The sequence below is a fragment of the Lygodium microphyllum genome, chromosome 13, assembly GCF_053477565.2.
Source record: "Lygodium microphyllum isolate KBCC chromosome 13, Lygodium_microphyllum_v1.1.10, whole genome shotgun sequence".
Lineage (NCBI taxonomy): Eukaryota > Viridiplantae > Streptophyta > Polypodiopsida > Schizaeales > Lygodiaceae > Lygodium > Lygodium microphyllum.
Window position 1 is genome coordinate 26,162,489 of NC_141147.1, and position 19,285 is coordinate 26,181,773.

The 19,285-nt window shown below is 45.0% G+C and overlaps 1 protein-coding gene across 2 annotated transcripts in view; it reads left to right on the forward strand.

Annotated features, from left to right (window-relative positions):
• NSF (AAA-type ATPase family protein) overlaps window positions 1–19,285 on the forward strand; it is an 85,588-nt gene that overhangs the window by 31,613 nt on the left and 34,690 nt on the right. The window lies entirely within an intron of this gene.

Here is a 19,285-nt window from a genome sequence, read left to right on the forward strand (position 1 = left end):
AAGCCTTCCTATTGGTCAAATACTGATACAGGTGTTCCCAGCATCCATGTGCCTTAACCAGTGCAGTCAGGCTTTGATTTGCATGCATTCTCCATCATGCTTGCATTATTTGGGGCTGCTCAATCTCTTACATGCACAACCAGCAAACAATCCAGGTCTGATTGAGATATTTTCCTTGCTGAGACTTCCAAAACATTAGTTGATTTTTGTTTTTTCAAGGGTTATGTGATAAATTTATTGTGTTTATCTCAGCATGTCCTATTACTTTTTTACAGACAAGAATCTTGTTATGGACCTGGCATCCCTTATGATACACATCAATGGTGGAACTGTTCACAATCTGCACATGTTGTGGGGCATGCCTTGTTGGGAAACTAATAACCAGCATCAGAGCGATTTGAAGTTATGTACGAGGATGTTTTGTTTCTATCTTTTTTCATTTCTGCAACAACTTATATTACTATGACAAAGTTGAGAGGGGTGAAAAGACACATTAGTCACATTAACCATAAAGAAATACAAATGTGTCAGACTGAAAAAGCAATACCATCATGAGCAGATTTACATTATCAAGAAGATCATCAGCTAGTGTTGCAAAAGTCAACATGGGGAAACTGTTTTCATCTTCACATGTCAATCTTATCAGAATCCTAATGCTATCAGATCTGAAAACCAGTTGCAAACAGTGGCCAAACATACACCTCTTTGGCCTTGCAGCTCAGGAAAGATGCAGCCGGTCAAATCTACTGATTTCCTGGTTGTAATGAGTGAACAATAAGCTACAAAATAGCTGGCGTAGTATCCATGGAAACAGTTTGTAGAGTTACAACAGCCTGTTTAGATGATGGATCACTCGGGGCAGCTCTGGGGTTAACATCAGTGCTGCCATATGCCCTAGACTTGGGGTGCACCCAAATGGTTGGATGCACATTCAAATCACTATCACAGGTGGTAAGTACCTTGTTTAGATCTCTAACCTTTTGCCACCTGGGGAATCTGCAGAGGGTACTTTGTCGGTGTATGTGAGGTGCATCAGAACTAGATGCCCCAACCTCCAATACACTTTGTACATGGGAGGATGAGGGTTTAGCTGTAGCCGATATCGGAGGGGGTGCAATAGATACTGCATGTGGAATGTGTGTGGCAGGATCAATAGCCACATGTTGCCTCAATTGAGCCAAGGCATCTTGATCTGCTGCACGTGCCTCTTCTCATGTGCCATTCGTGTGCAAAAGCTCAGCTCTTTTCCTTCCTCTCCCAAGAAATGAGCACGCACCTTATCAGCCCTGCTTGTGCGCCCATAAGGACATAGCTTGCACATCCATCGACGTGCTCCTCCACCATGAGCAGGGTGCTCAACATTCACTTCATCCCACCATGACCAATCTCTAGGTGCATTGCGCGGAGTTCGGCCTTGGGAGGAACCAACAGCAGCCATTTATGATTTTTGGGATGAGTAGGTAGTGGGCTGGGGGAGAGAGAGAGAGAGAGAGAGAGAGAGAGAGAGAGAGAGAGAGAGAGAGAGAGAGAGAGAGAGAGTATTTACGAAAAAAAAAAAGAGAGAGAGAGACTTTGGAAGACTTTGCAGAGCTCCATGTCACTTGGCAGAAGGGGTTTTTTGATGGGGGATTTCAATATGTGTGTTGAATCTTCTCAGTCCACTTCAGGGCATTCGGTGATGGATGCTCCTGAAAGTCGGGTGTGGAATGCCTTTGCTCTTGCGGTACTTAAGCAAGATCTCTGGTCTTGGCTCCACCCTTCTTCTACAGGGTTTACTTTTCATTCCGCACAATATGCAACTACATGGTCGCGGTTGGACCGAATGTATATCATGCAGGATGATGATTTTCTTCTTGAGATGCTGGAAATGAAAGTCTTGCAGCAATATGCCTTGTCGGACCATTTCCCTCTCCAGCTTGAGATACTTGCACAACCCTTTGCACCTTTTATGCAGTTGTTGGATAGACTCCCTTTACGTTTCAACTCGTCTTATTTGAAGCATCTAATCTTTTAGGGCTATATGCAGCGATTGATTGAGAGGTTTTTATTGGACTTCGCCGTTGAGGGCTCGGTTTCCTTTGCACGTCTGCTCTCTAATGTGCAGTGGGTTGCTCGGCAGTATGGGATCCATCATGTCTCTATTTGTCAACGGCGTCGACACGCAGCGGACTTACTGGCTTTGGTTCGTTCGCTGCTAGTGGACATCCCAGATGATGAATTTCTGCTGTCACTGGTGATGCGTTTGGCTGATCTTATTAAAGAATTTTAGTTGAAATCTTATTAGCAAGCCAAACTGCACAACTTGATTGACAATTTGCAAGATAGTGCTTGTCAGACTCATAAGTTCTTTCGCGCCTTGTATGTTTCTCTTGCTCGAGAAAATATGACTAGACTCTAGGATTTAGAAGGTCGCATGGTCACTGATTCGCAGACCATTGTCAATATGTGTAGGAATTATTTTCTGGATCTTCTTGGTTCTTCTCCGTTGCCTTCTGATCAAGTTACGCATGCACGCTCAGTCTTCTATGATCTGGTCCGCCATCAGGTTCCACTTGATATGCAAGCTACTTTGGAGGCAGATATTTGTGAGGAGGAGGTTATGGATGTTTTGTTACGCGTGCCTAAGGATAAAAGCCCTGGTTGGGACGGTCTTACCAATGAATTCTTTGAGAGCTCGGCTACCCAACTGGTGAAGCCATTGGCGGCTATGTTTTAGAAGGTTTGGGAAACAGGGGTTATGCCTTCCTCATGGAAAGAAGGCCTTATCAAACTGCTTCCAAAGGTTCCTTCGCCGTCAATGTTGCAACATTGGAGACCAATTTCTTTGATGGGTTCGATGTATAAAATCTTTTCCAAAGTGCTGGCGAATTGGCTCCACAAGCACCTTCCAGCTATTGTGCATCCTCTTCAATATGGTTTCATTAAGGGCTGCAACATTCTGCATAATATCTTAAATGTGCAAATGGCTATTGACTATGCAAGGCACTCTAGTCAGGAAGTGGTATTGATTCAATTGGATCTGGAGCCTTTGACCTCTCTTCTTTGCCCTGGCGATCCACCCGGTTCTTTCAATGTTATCTTCAATGGTAGCTTCTACTCAGCTGGCTGGATTGTCTCTTCTTTTGGGACAGTACTTCATCAGCCAATCTTTGGCTGATGATAGCTTTATGATTTTGCATGCGGACAAGGACAACATTTGCAAGGCATTAGATGTTTGGACGCGTTTTGGTCATGCTTCTGGTCTTCGCATCAATGCCTTCAAATCAGCCATTCTCAGTTGCACGGAGTTTGATTTATAGTCATTGGGTTGGCAGGGTCAGGTTGTTCCCCATGGCTCCATTGTCAGGCATCTTGGGTACCCGTTGGGTGTTGATGTTCGGCCAAAGCAACTACTGGAGTGGATTTCACAGAAACTGGCAGCTAAGTTTATGTATTGGAAGTTGCAAGCGTGGCCCTTCCATGTCCGCCTCAAAGTGGCTCAGACAATTATGCTGCCAATGCTCACATATTTCTTGCCATTGCTGCCGTGGACTCCTACTACTTTGAAGGCTCTCACTCGCCCCATTCGTTTCATGTTATGGAAGAAGGATTCATTGCACGTAGGTATTTCGTGGATTTCGTGGTCACATACATGTACCCCCAAGCGCATGGGTGGTGGAGCTATTTTGGATGCCGAAACTCATATGCTGGCACTTCGTTGGTCTCTTTTTCGTGCTGTGTGTGGATCATCACCCGTGGGCCATTATAGCCCGTTATTTTCTTGAGGACAGCGGGCTTCGGCTGTTTTCCAGTCCGTCCTCCTCTCTGTTACTGCATTTGGTCGGCTCCTGGAAAGTGGTGCTCCAAAAGGCGCGTTGGCATCTAGTGGAGGACCGCTTGCATACTAACTCCTTTCAACTGGAATTGTTGGCAGTCTTGAGATTACTTTCATGGGAAGACAAACATGAGCTCAGACCAAAATTTAACCTCATGGCCCGTTTGGGTGTGACTTTAGTTGCGGATGCCACCCTTGCCAGTCTTAATGTCTTCGCATCGTTTCGTACTGCCAGGAGACTTTTCAAAATCCCGCGTGGATACCGTGATTTATGGGAACAACTTTTGTTAGTGCTTTAGAGCAGGCAATCCTTTCCTACCCTTGCTGTGGATCGTCCTCGGCAGGACTGGGACCTTGCAGGCCAGTTGAGTCTGGAAAAGGCCTCTGCTAATCAGGTGTATCATCTTCTGATTAAAGATCATCAATGGCTGGGTGTTAAAGTTAATACTGTATGGGGATTGCGGAAATCTCAGTCATGGTGGAAGGCAACTGTGATGGAGGGCTGGTTGAATAAGACACCTTTCAAATGTAAGGTCTTTCTTTGGCGGGTGATGATTGGTGGTCTTCCTCTTGCCTCGGCTCTTTCCAAGCGTCGAATCTCGAATGGCAATCGTTTCTTCTGCACCACTACTGTGGAATCGGCCCGACATCGATTTATTTTTTGCCCTCTCGCTAAGAATATCTGGTCGCTCTTGTCAGAGGTTTGGCGTGCGATGGTGGGGTCCTCACTAACCCCTTTCGGTTGGGTTTTTGTGCGCCCAAAATACCCCACACCGCCACAGTTGCATATGAAGATCTTATTCCACTTTTTTAGATCCTGGGGATGTTGGCACAATTGGACCACTCGGAATGCCTTTCTTTTTGATTCGGCCTCTAATGTACCGAGCCACATTGCTAGGCTTAAAGGTCTCTTGCATTGGTAGATAGATCTCATTCGGCACTCAGACTTGCTCCCTTGGGAGGACTTACTTCCCTGGCATATGGCAATTTTCTCTGGGACTTTGCCATGACTTGTGTAACTTTTTCGTGGCTTCGTATTGGGATTTTACACACGTTGTCTTAGAGCCCTCGTGTATCTTGTAATCATGTAAACTTGTACCTTTTTTCCGGAATTAATACAATTACCTTTTATGAGAGAGAGAGAGAGAGAGAGAGAGAGAGAGAGAGAGAGAGAGAGAGAGAGAGAGAGAGAGAGAGAGAGAGAGAGAGATTTACGAAAAAGAGAGAGAGAGAGAGAGAGAGCTGGCGTTTATGTCTATTGTCCTTTCGGTGTGATCTCTTAGTGGTACTCGTGTAGAATGGTTGTTCTGATAGGCTGATGGCTTCATTACTGTTGTTTTCCTTTTTGTTTGGTTGGCCTGAAGGCTTGATGTAAATATTTCCATACATTAATATACTCTTATTCACGAGAGAGAGAGAGAGAGAGAGAGAGAGAGAGAGAGAGAGAGAGAGAGAGAGAGAGAGAGAGAGAGAGAGAGAGAGAGTATATTAACGTCTCTACAAGGCCAATGTGGCCTATGAGACCAAAGCAGTACATACAATGATGGTGTGTTTCTCATCTAGAACGAGAAAAAATATGAAAAACATGCCTATAAGACTGAAAAGGAAATGAAATAGTGTCCCATAAAAGGGAAACATGTCAGTGATCTGAAAGTGAGAGTAGAGAAAGGAAAACTCTCCATCAATGATATGTCTGTTCTCTAGGGAGGTGTATCTCTGCATAGCTGAGGCGTCTTGGCATCTGTCTCCTGTGGCGCTCAATGATGGCTTTAATTTGTCTGTGGTGTGGATGTCTAGGCCTTCGTCCGGGTGGACGTGGGCGCCTAGACCGGCTAAGTGCCACTGCTCTATCCAAAGGGACACCTACAGAAGATGAGGTCCAATGATGATGTACTCCTGTAGGCTGTGTGGCAGTAGTAGTGGTATCTGCCATACTCTGTCGTGTATCCATGAAAAAGTCAGTGACTGCTCTCTGTCTATGTGAGCCAAGCTGTGGGGGCCTCCTACTCCGTAGAATTGTTGCTCTGCGCCTCTGGAGCTCCAAGAGGAAAAATCCCAAGCATCTCTGATCCTCATACTGCATGATCCGTCTCAGGGGTCCAAAACCCTCTCGAAACAGACAGTGGTATCTACCTCGTATGTCGTAATATACAGTGCATCGGCAGATGTAGTGTTCCTTTGTCTCTAGCTCTCTGTCGCATAGTGGGCATATGCGTTCTTCTGTCTGTATACCCTCCCATCTGCCTGTCTCAATCCTCAGGTGGTGGGATGAGGTGCGGATCTGACCAATAACTGTGCGTAGTCCATGAGGCAGCTGTGTGTCCATGTAATTGGGTCGGGTGATGAAACCATCCTCAGATACCTGGAGGAAGTGGGTCTGGTAGTGTGCCATCCTCGTGCCATGGGGCGAGGGGGGTCGGATCCAGGTCTTCTCCGTATCTAACTTCAGTATGTCTGCTCTGATCACATGGTTTAGCTCTGATCGGCTTAGGTCAAGTGTAGGGCAATCCAGGCTATAGTCAAAGGGGGGTAGTCTGTCAATCTGCAGACCATGTAGACGCATCCATGTACTCATTTGAGCATACCAACAGTGTCTGTCACCGTCTGCTGCTAGTTGTCTAGAAGAGGCCAGGGCTAGCCGTGGGTATTTATCTTGGGGGAGCTCCCATAGTCTATGTATGAAAGTCACTGCTTGAACCAAGGCCTCAGCCACCATGGGTGATGCCCCCAACTCAGCTCTGATAATCTCATGTGGGGTCGAGCTCTTCGCTCGTATCATGCGTGAGATCATCATGACCAGTGGTCTTTCCATATGCTCCCATCCATCATAGTATTCCTTCTCTGGTCCATCCTGGTCTCCCAAAGGCTGTCTCCTCGTGTGAAACAGACTCGGACCCCAAATAGCTGCCCCATATAGGAGTGTGGGTGTAACCAAGGTGTCAAAAAGCCACAGTTTGGTGCACGGCTCATGAAATTGTATGTGAGCACATTGCCTCTCCAATGCCCCTAAGGCTGCATATGCTTTTGCCAAATGAGCCTCTGATGTCTCTCTCCAAGAGAACTGTGGTCCCTTCAATGTGACCCCCAAATAAACATACTGCCTAACCATCTCCACTGGCTCTCCGTCAAAAGTAAACTGGTGCTCAGCTCTTGTCACCCAAGCAGCTGAAGTGTTAAATACCATAACTTTAGTTTTCCCAAGGTTCACCTTAAGATCTCTATCTCTGCAAAAAGCTGATAATGCATCCAAGTGTCTATTTAGTCCCTCAGGTGAGTCAGATATAAGTACAATATCATCGGCATAAAGCAGTAATGGTATCAGCACTCCAGCTAGGCTGGCTCCGGCCCCACCCGTCCTATCCACATATTCTGAAATTTCATCTATATACAGCCCAAAAAGTGTCGGTGAAAGTGGACAGCCTTGTTTCATCCCAATGGTGCTATTGACTGTATCTGAGATGCCCTCAGGTGTTCGTACTCTGCCTGTCACTGTCTCATATAGGGCATAGATACTCCACTATATCTCTACGGGCACATCAATGTTTTGCATTCTTTTCATGAGTCTAGCACGTGGCATTGTGTCAAAGGCCTTGCGAAAGTCCACAAAACAGCAATAGATCTTTTTCTTGAATGCCTTGCCTTCTTCAATGATTGCCCTCAATGTAAAGATATGGTCTAGAGTAGTATATCCCCTCCTGAAGCCAGCCTGGCCTTTTGACCTCAGGCCATGCATCTCGGCCCATTCACTCAACGCTTGTTCCACGATAGAGCCATATATCTTGGCCAGCATGTGTCCAATCATGATAGTTCGGTAGTTACTAGGTAGCGCGGGGTTTCCACTCTTAAAGAGCGGCACGATAATATGGTCTGACCAACAGGTTGGAAATCCCTCACAAACTGCCCTATTAAAGATGTGAGCCAGCGTTGGTGCCAGAATATCACAGGCATGCGTGAAGTGTTCAGCCACTAAACCCTCATGGTCTTGGGCTCTTCCATTTTTCAGCTTCCATATGGCATTCCTCACTTTTTTTTCTGTGAAAAATCTGCAATTTGCTGGTCTTGAGGTTGAGGGGAGTGGCATAGGCTCTTGGCCAGGGATATCATAGAGTGTGCAAGCATATCCATGCCAATCATCCGGTCTAGTAATTTGTAGGGGTGGCTGGCTCTCATGCATCTTTTTCCATGCTCTCTTGCTGTAGAGAGAGAGAGAGAGAGAGAGAGAGAGAGAGAGAGAGAGAGATGCCCTCTGGTTCTGCTGCCACGTTGATGCCTGTGCTGTCCTGTTGTGCACGCAGAGTCAAGAAATGAGGGCCAACACAGCAACCTGGACCTGACGTTCTGTGCTACTGTCCTACTGCCCCTGCAAAGACTGGAATTGAGTGCCATCACAGTGACCTGAAGCTCAGCGATTCTGTATTGCTGCCTTTGCAGTTTGTGCCTGCCTTCAGGGCCTCTGCAGCACACATGAAACAGAGGACTCTGCCTGTACCTCCTGCCCTACATGCAGGAACACACACAGAGAGAGAGAGAGAGAGAGAGAGAGAGAGAGAGAGAGAGAGAGAGAGAGAGAGAGAGAGAGAGATTCTGTGCAGCTTTCACAAAGGTTGGACTTTATTATGGCTGATATGCAGGTGTCAAATTGATGTGGCTTTTCTTGACCAGCATATTGGGCATGGGGATGAAAAAGAATTGGTGGAGTCGGATGGTGACTCTTTGGCTGAGGATTCTGGGCAGTTGATGGATGGGATGAGATGGGAAAACACCATAACATGATGGTTGATGAACCAGTTTTGTGTGCTCCGGATTTGCCTCAGCAAGATGTTCGTGTTTCTTGCTCACAGGTTGATGTGTCTTTCCAGTTCATGCTTGCCACTGCCAACAATCTTATGTCGGACTATGTTCATGCCAATGAGGGTAAAGCGAGCTCTTTACCAAAAGGGGATCATGTGGTTGCTGTCATAGGGATTGACGTGGTTTTACAGCAGATCGTTGTAAAGAAATACCCTAACACAGAAACACAAACAAAAACCGTACGACAAAACACAAACTGATAAAAGAACACAGTTAGGGTTAGGGTAACTCAGAGACAATGAACACAGAAAATAAATGAAGTGATATGATTGCTGAATATACAATGCTCATACAGCAAACACACTATGCAGTGAATGAATATTGAACCTCGAACTCCTGTATCTCAAGGATCAGGGCATGGGTGATGAGATGGAGAGTGTGTCGTACTCCGAACGGATCCCGAATTGCAGCAAGGCAGCCTTCGGATGCTGAACACTAGCAAACACAGCCAAAGAAGTTTGGAATTGATGTAGACGACAGTGTAGGAGAGTGAAAGACTAAAAACGCAGGCGGCAGGAGAGAGAAAATAGCAAATGCAGGCAGTGGAGGGAGAAAATCTGCTGCAATAGGTTGAGGAAAGAAAAACAGCAGCAACAGCAGGGAGGAGAGAGAAAACTGAGCAGGCGGCAACTGAATAGTGATCAATAACAATCGCTCTGATATAAACAGCTGCAAATTGTGGGTGGAAGGTTGGAAACAGGTGTTAGACTGTAGATGACAGCAAGGGACAGTTGAGATTGCAATATCCTCTGCGAAAGGGGTGTGGGCAGCAAGCTAAAAATGCCTGAAACCCACAAAAACAAGATCTAGAGCTGAATGGAGGGCAGCATACCTACTTATAGAAAGTTTGGGCCCTTCCAAGTGCGTTTGTGCTTATGGGATACAGACACTCCCTAGGAATGCATTTCTTTTAAATAAACAAGGTTACTTCATTAATTAAGCATGTTTTGGGGTTGTTTAAGTAAAGCTAATGTATTTCTAGCTCAACACCCCCTCTCAGGCCCAACAATGGTGCTACGAGAATGAAGGCCAGCCAAGCCCTTTTTCTTTTCTTTTACCCCAAGGCATACCATCCCAAAGCAGCTAGAGCATCGGATAAAGGGTGTGCGTCGACTACCCAATGGCCTACTAAGACTACAGAGGTGATGGCTATCTTACTAAGGGAGCCTAAATGATCACCCCAGAGAGGATAGGGCATCAGACAAAGGGTGCACGTTGGCTGCATAGTGGCCTACCAAGCCCTACAAAGGCGGATGGAATCAACTATGGACCTTTTTTTTTAGGGCTTTTTATTTTTGATAGATTTAGCATTAAATGAGAGTTACAAATCAGTTTTCGTCCTATTGAGTATTTGTGCCCCAATACGGGAGAGTGATAAGGGATGGTCGGACCCAAGACCGGACCCAAGACCGGGACCCAAGACCGTCACAAAATAAGCATACTATCCCTACCATTATTGGGTGTTGGTGAAGAAGGAAAATGACTAAGGTGTGGGTATAGCAAATAAGTGAAGCAAGTAAGCAAGCTAGGGAAAAACTGCCTTGGAGACTACCATGTGCAATGCCATGAATATGGTGGATTCAAAGTCCACCACTCCAAAAGACCGAAAAGGGATAAATACACACAGATGCATGTTTACATAAACAGAATGCCAACGCATGAGGTAATGCAAAGGGAGATGTAAGATGTCATGTTCATGCAAAATGCTATACAACGGTGTCACTTGGACAGTGCCCTCGCAGGGGAATTGTTCACTTGCCCAAGCGCCCTTTTACAATCATATTATCGTGAGAGTGTGGATGAAGTTACAAGTGTCTATAATACAATACAAAAGAATAAATGAATGTCTAAAAACTGTAAGCATCATCACCATTACTATCAAGAGAAGAAGTTGTCCTCTCTCAAACTAGAAGGGAAAGCAAGGGGAAGCACCCTCTCCTTGTCAATTTGAAGAAGTAGGGGAGGGTGTACCCAAGCCGATCTTGGGTAGCAGGTATTGAAGAACCGGACGGTTGATCGCAAAATTATCTGACGAAGATACAAACTCTAGACAGATAGTGCCTAGCTCAACTTGCTCTCTGAAAAAGTGGAAGTGGACTCCCACATGCCGCGTCCGTGGTGTGATGATCAGGCATCAAATTGCCTGTAAGGGCGGTGGCACTCTGGTTGTTGCAGTAGACAACGGTGGGAGAGTCGCAAGAAAAATGAAACGCTACCGTCTCCTGTTTATGGTTAGACCAAGAAATGGGAGCCGTGCCCAAGGTAAAGAGGTAGCCGCTATGGTAACGCCAGGTGTCAAGATCTCCTGCCCAATTAGAATCAATGGAGCCTTGCAAAAATAAACTAGAACGGTATGTCAGGCCATAAGAATAAGTACACTGTAAATAACGCAACACACGAAGACATGCAATCCAATGTGACATCCTAGGTATTGTGAAATATTGACTGAGCATGCTAACTGAGTAAGCTAAATTTGGCCTAGTATGAATCAACTAAAGAAGTTTTCCTACAATAGACCGATAGGTATGTGCATCGAAAGGATGACCTAGGGTATTCTTCGACAAATGGATAGTAGGATCAAGAGGCATGGCTATTGGCCGTGTGTGATCTGTAGTGTATTGTTCCACAAGCTGAAGTGTGTACTTCTACTGTGACACAAAAATACAGCTCCCAGATCGAACTACATGCATTCCCAAGAAATAAGACAATAAACCAAGGTTTGTTATCTCAAAGGTAGCACTAAGCTTTGCCTTAATTTCTGCGATGGTAGCAAAATCTGAGTGTGTGATGAGTAAGTCATCAACGTACAACAGGATATAGTTGACCCCCTCTACACGATCGTGCAAAATGGAATTATTCCGTTTATGAGAGGGAGCTGTATGCAATAGTACATGCAATGAAGAAATGGAGGCACTATCTGTACGGTGCTAAACTTTTGATCTTGACGGATCATGAAAGCATTAAATGGCTTAATGACCAACTGGATCTACAAGGGTGTAAAGCTAGATGGGCCGAACTCCTCCAAGAGTTTGACTATGAGATAAGGTATAGAAAATGAAAGTACAATATTGTGGTCGATGCGCTTAGCAGAATGCCCATCATAAATAAATTGAGTTTTACTCAATTCTCTTTCGATTTGCTTGAATCCTTAAAAGGGAAATGCCAGGTTGATCCGGCATATTCCAACAAATGGGAGACAATTGATAATGGGGATCCAAATGAAAGGGTCTCCACTGAGAAAAGAACATTTGAGGATGTTCAACAAGGAAATGGAGCATCAGGGGTTGCTCAAATGGGATTGAAGTGGAAGAATTTTACCATTGATAATGGTTATTTACTCTACAAGGGTAGGGTATGTGGCTTGAAAGATGAAGAAATAAGGCACCGGATACTCTTTGAGTGTCATGATACCCCTAGTGCGGGACATCCAGGAGTTAATAAGACTTATAGTCTTATTAAAAGACAGTTCTATTGGCCTGGTCCTGCATCTTCCTTAGCATGGCTGGGAGGTGAATCGATAAGCTCTCGTGCCTGCCTACAACAGAGCGACTGGAAAATGAGAGTTCCGCTACATACGGTATCATCTGCTAAGTGAGGACACAGTCTAGAGATCTATTGCAAAGGAGCAGGTGTTTTTTGTGGAGGAGCAGCCCAAATCACCACACCGATTTTCAGCCTGTGTTTGTTGCAAATGCAGCCCCCTATTGACGGTCTTTTGCCCCGCCAGGCAGCCAAGTGACATCCCTTGGAGGCTAGGCAACATCATCCAGGGCCAAGCGATAGCTTATAGGCAGTAGGCAATATTTCCTTCGTGCGTTTTGCTGAAATTGCAAATTTGTTGGTGTAGGCGAGAGCTCCTTGGTGCAGGCAATAGATTTCTATGGAGAGGCGGCACATCTACAAACATTGTAGCTCTCTTTTATTTCCACTCTTTTCCATCCGAACGCATCTTTCTGGGTAATTGCAGGATCGAATATGTCTTATTAGTTTACAGGCTTTGATGACTTAGAGGAGGAGCTTCTTTCCACACACTCCTTTGAGCGGAGACACGATTATCGTTGGCGGGAGGAGACTCCCATTTGCACTTGTCCCTCTTCTATTAATCTGTCATAGAGGGTTCCTTCCAAAGTGAAGATGCCATCCTTGATACCCTTAGCGCAGGTGCTTGTCTTACCTTCCTTACTCAAAGAAGAAAAACTTGACGGTTCAAACTGTTCGTTATGGTCGTGTAAGGTGGAGTGCATACTTGACACCTTCGATCTTTGGGCTCTTGTTTCTGATTCTATCCCCCATCCTAAGGAGAATCCCACGCATGGGACTTCTATGGAGCGTGCAGCCTTGTGGGATCGGCTCAACTCTCGAGCCAGATCCTCTCTTTATGAGTTTGCATGATTCCGTACTTATGCATGTTTGTAGGTTGAATACCGCGGCGGAAGTGTGGAAGAAGCTTGTGTCTTTGTATCAGCACATGATGTTTGCCCATAAGATTTCTCTTGAGAAGAAGTTGCGGATGCTCAATCTTGATGACTCCTCCTCTATGAAGGAGCACATCACTAAGATGGAGGTCATGAGTGGTGAGCTTGTTTCTCTTGCTCGGGTGATATCCTTTGAAGACATGGCTATGATCCTCTCGATTCAGCTACCATCTCCTTTGTTCGATGTCTTCTACACCAGCCTTATCACTTGGAGGACCCATGAGACACTCTTAGGGGAGGAGCTTTCACCACTTGTCTTGAAGCATGAGGAGTGACTCAAAGAGATTGGGGCCAGTGGTTTTGGCTTTACCAAGGCATTTATTACAAGTACAGGTGGAGGGAAGAAGAAGGCACATGCCAAGGACAAGAAGTAGGAGGACAAGAAGGATGAAAAGAAGGAGAAGAAGCCCAAGTGCCCACACTGTGGAAAGGGCACTCATCTTGAATAGAGGTGTTGGCAAAAGCACTCCCATTTGAGCACAATTTTTAAAGATTAATCAATTTTTTGAATTGATATTCTGAAAAGTAATTAGTAAGGACTGAAAATGACTAAAAATCAAGAAAGGAGCGCTGCCACTTGTCAAAATTACCCATGTAATTGACTTGAGAGAGAGAGAGAGAGAGAGAGAGAGAGAGAGAGAGAGAGAGAGGGAGGGAGCTGAATCCAATTGTGGACAGCTGAGGGGAGAGGATTTTGAATGCTGCTGCCTGCTCTCTTGGGGCTGTTTCCTAGCCATTCAAAACCATTTTGGTGAAGCTGACTGCCTATTCTTGACTTTGGAAGCTGATGCATGCTGGTAATGCATTCTCTCCTAGAGATTACAGCCTCTAATGCTCCAATTGTTGCTGGTGAATCCATTTGGGTGGAAAAACAGAGATATCAGCTTAATTTTACTAATTTCTGGCAAGAAATCTCTGAAATCTCTGTCTCTCTCTACAGCTTCCCCTCTATTTGCTTAGCCAAATCCATGCAATTTTCGAAAGATCTCAGCCATTCTTAGTCCCAAGCCGAAGAAATTGAAGAATTTCTGCTTCAAAAACCTAATTTGCAGCAAAAATTAGGGTTTCTCAACCTCTTCAGGTAGTATGCTCAGGAGTTGAGGCATTGGACTTGGAACTCAACCAGTGAATTTGGGAAATTTTAGAGAATTCCAAGAGGCCAGCCAGCCATAATTGAATTTGGGCCAAATCTCTCACCCAAGGAGCGAATTAGAGATCATCCCATCAAAATCAAGGGATAAATTTAATTGAAGACATGCTGTTTGCTTAGGAGAAGGGGCGTTGAAAATTGAAGGAGATTGGAGAGCATTCTCAGTATACTTCAACCAATTTCACTTCAAGCTAAAGAAATACCACAAGTGTTGAGAAACCACTTCTTTAGTTTACACACTTCATTTAGGGTTTTGCACTAACAGCCCCAAAAAGGGTTGGTGTGCACATTTTGATCATTTTTTTTAGTGGGTGCCTGCACAGTGCTGTGCCACCCTAGATAGCTTATGCCTATAAATAGGTTGTCACTTCATTCATTCTTATTCTTGCCGGAGGACATCGTAATTCGTGGTCACCCTTCCCCTTCTCCTTTAGGCACCCTATTCTTTTTACCTTTTAGGCTGTGTTTGAAGGCTTCACCTTGCTGGTATCATCATTTGATACCTGGCGACTTCTCTTCTCGACGAGGCAATATCAGTCTACTTGCTTTTTGGGTCTTCCCCAGTTGGCTATAGTCTCCACCTGTTGGCATCATCATCTACCTTGTGTTTTGCATAGGGAGGTCCCTATAGTCTATGTTTTCCATCATCAAGCATCGCTTCCACATCTAGCAACCTTCCTCCACATAGGGGTCATCATTCTACTATTTGCATTTTCAGCATTTTGGGCTTTGACATTTGCGTTTGCAACCTGGCTCATCTCCATGGCATTTGAGGACTGTGGCTCATTCCCTCGACAATTGGTGATCATTTTCCTCATCTCTAACGTCATCAGAGGATTGTGGTTCACTCCCTCAACAGTTGTTCTTCACCTTCTAGTGATTGCTTCAATAACCCACTGTCCGGAGGACTGTGTTTTACTTCCTTCACTGTGCAGATTTTCCATAGGTGCTACCGTCTGATTTAGACAGGATAATGCATTTATCTTTTGAGTTTCTACTCCGTTGTATCAACTTTTCTTCTCATAGCATCATTCAGTGTATACCACCGTGTTCTTGTGTTTTTGAGTTTTTCTTCTTGTAGTGTTGCCATACACACTCCATCTTCCTCCTCGCAAACACTACTGTATCTTTGTACCGTCACATATTTTGACATTGTATTAGAGCTAGAGGTGCTCAGTGAGCCATGAAGATCCCCTTCATTAGAGAAGGCAAAGACAGGTTGCGGATTTGACATTATCTACTGATTTTCCCTTTCATTTCCAGTGCATCGATAAGAGATAGAGATACCATTCTCTTTCTCTCCCACCCACCCTTCCTTCTCTAGGTCGACACTCCAGTGCTATGACTTCTCCACAAGTAGATGGATAGATCGCCGGGTGCTCCTTTTTTGGCATCACCGGAAACTCCCACTGATGCTTGCTGACTTGGATCTTTGCTCCCTACACCACTGGAGTATGCGTCTAACCCCCAGCACTTGTCATGCCACCTGTCCCTTGTGGGCCATTGAGTTTATTGTGCACTGGCTTTCAGATTTTTATGCTCAAGGCAATAAGACGCATCCGATGTACACTCAGTTCTATCAAGCATACAGAGGATCGTCAAGCATCATAGTCTCCTTGCAAGCGTTGCATTGTGCTACAAAGGTTGCTTCTACTTTTTCTAGGGTTTCGAGAATGCCACCTCGGCGACCCGTGGTTCTGCAGTCTGTTCCTTTGAGAGAGAGTGATTGTTGGATACCGTCCCCTTGGCAATCCGCTCCTTCGCAAGATGGTGGTTGCTCAACACCTTCCATTACTTCGGCTCCACAATCCACTCCATTGAGAGACAGTGACTGTTGCCTACACTTAGCTTCGCATGAGCCTTACCTTTCCCCACCCTCGACTACTCAGGTTTGAGAGGCCAACTCTGGGAGTTCTTCAACATCTTTGACACCCCAGATGCCTTCTTCGACATGCCTGATGCCACTTCATCATCACATGATTTGGAGTCCTTGATCCATGAGTTTTTAGATTTCCTATCTCTCATAAAGGGGGACTCAGAGGGGGATGTAGTCTTTGCGCTCAACGGGAGCTCCTACTTCTTCTTCGGTTTTTGAGGGGGCCTCTGCTTCTCCAACCTTTGAGGGGGCACCTACTCATCATGAAGTTTTTCTCCACCATTTTCTCTTTGGGGATGGTTATCTTCGGGGAGTCATTTCTTCTATTGATGCCTAGGATATTCAAAGACCACCTAGATCGAGACCTTCGAGGTTTAGCCGCGACTTGGTGACGAGGCCTTCAAATTCCTTCTAGCCTGGAGTTACAGAGCTAGTGGCTTTTCTCCGGAGGTGGAGTTAGGTTCTACAGTTCATCCCACTTACAGTTCCTTACTACAAGTTACCTTTGAGGTGGAAATCTTGGATCTTTGGGATTCTCTACATCTTCTTCATATGTCTCTTCGCTCCTGTTTCTTCATCCCTTGTCGTAATGCACTACCCTAGGTAGCTTATGCCTATAAATAGGCAGTCACTTCATTCATTCTTCACCCCTCTTCCTCCATCACTGTGACACTCTTCCCTCTTCACTCCACTTTTTCTCATACCCCTATTGGAGGACATTGCAGTTCGTGGTCTCCCTTCCCCTTCTCCTTCAAGCGCCTTGTTCCTGTTACCTTTCATACTGCATTTCAAGGCTTCACCTTGTTGGCATCATCATCTAATAGTTGACGACTTCTCTTCTCCATGAGGTAGCATTATTCTGCTTACGTTTTGGGTCTTCTCCACTTGGCAACAATCTCCACCCGTTGGCATCATCATCTACCTTGCGTTTTGCATAGAGGAGGCCCTTATAGTCTGCATTTGCCATCATCAGGCATCGCCTCCACATCTGGTGACCTTCCCCCACACAAGGGTCAGCATTCTACTGTTTGTGTTTTCAGCATTTTGACCTATGGCATTTGCATTTGCAGCCTGGCTCATCTCTGGCATATGAGGATTGCAGTTCGCTCCCTCGATAGTTCGTGATCATCTTCCTCATCTCCAACGGCATCAGAGGATTGCGGTTCGCTCCCTTGACAGCTGTCCTTCACTTTCCAGTGATTACTTTGATAACCCTCTTTCTGGAGGATTGCGTTTTGCTCCCTTCACTGTGCAAATTCCCCATAGGTGCTGCAGCCTGATTCAGATCGGACAGTGCAGTTATCTGTTGAGCTTTGTATCAGTTTTTCTTCTCATAGCATGATTCAGTGTATCATCACCGTGTTCTTGTGGTTTTGCATTTGTCTTCTCTCTTAGTGTCTGCCACACACACTTTGTGTTTCTCTCTACAAACCCTGCTGCCTGATTCAGACCGGACAGTGCAGTTATCTGTTGAGCTTTGTATCAGCTTTTCTTCTCATAGCATGATTCAGTTCATCATCACTGTGTTCTTCTTGTGGTTCTGCATTTTTCTTCTCTCTCAGTGTGTGCCGTACACACTTTGTGTTTCTCTCTAGAAACCCTGCTATCTCTTTGCACCATTGCACATTCTAACAAAGGGTTGCCAAGTTTTGGGGCCAATCATGTGTCCATTGTCCAACATTGATCGATAACAATTTCATTTCAGCTTATGTGAATTTCATGCTTGCTGTAATTGGTGTTCAATCAAGTTATTACCAGCCTTTCCTTAAAAGCAAGGCTAGTTTCAGCATGGATCCAAGGTGGCTATGGAAACTCTAAATTTTTCTGTAAATTAAGGTTTCAGTGGCAATTTCTTTAATTGCTTTTCATCCCCAGCTGGAAAAGGTCAGAACCATTGAGGGACTATCAGTAGATGAGAGAGGAAGTTGAAGAGAGAGAAATTTCTGATTTTTGTGTGAGAAAAGTGCATCCATCAGCTACTGCCCACTGTAAAACGGCAGTAAATGTTGTTGCCCAGCAGCCTAGAGGCTCCAGATGGCTGTCGCCCTGCCTAGTATGCTATAACCTCCCGTTGCCTGCCTGTAGAGCTTCCTTTGATGCCTGGAAATGGCCAAGAACAGCTGGTGAGTGTAGGAACAGCACTCTCTTCTCTCCCTCCAGCCTCCACAAGCCTTTGAATGGCTGGAATCAGCCAGCTCCCAAACAGTCCTCATCCAGTTTGCATGGGACAAGTGGCAGTCTATTTTGCCACTTGGTAGCCTTCTAATTTCGTTTCCAAAATTAATTGTATTACCTTTAGAAAGGTAATTCTTAAAATTAATTAGTTAACGGTTTGATCTTGCTTGAGAATTGGCTAGTGGCCACTCACAATTAATGTGCTAACCCCCTTGGGACATTTAATTGTCCCAACATTAATTGGCGTTGGACTAGCATTAATATATTAGTTAATGACTAATCCCTCAATCTCACCATTGGACATTTCAATGGCCCAATCAATAACCTAGACCCAAACTGACACTAGGCACCCACAAGTACTTGTCCAACATAACTTTATATATTTTTCCCAATGTCACCCACTAACACTTGGGGTCCTTAGCCCTCACCGTGACTTAATTGACTTGCACTTCACATGTGCACATGGTTGAATAAGATTCAAAGAGATCTAGAACCATTACATACTTGACATGGTGTCAAGGCAATGGCAAATAAGATGGAAGCAATAGGCTTGCTTGATGAGGAAGTTGAGTGGCCTCTATCAAAATGAGTATTAGATTACATGTCTATTGTCATAGGAGAGGCAAGGGTTTTTCTGAACGGAAGTAGAGGAAGTGGGTGGAGAAAAAATAAAGAAAGACAGCAAGGAAGGAAGATGGAAGTTAATCTGAGCATCCTTGCAAAAGTTAGAGTGCCTAGAGTTTAAACGGTACTTTACAGTCCAATACCAGACCAAGAAGGAATCCGAGTTGAAAATATGAAGTGAATAAGAATCTTAAGGCCCCCTTGGGTTTTTTTGGGGGTTGGGGGAAGGGGGGAGCTTTGAACTAAGAATGTTCGCTAATGTGTATCTGAAGTATATCTAGGATATTGAGCTGAACTGCAGATTGGTGAACAATGGAGTC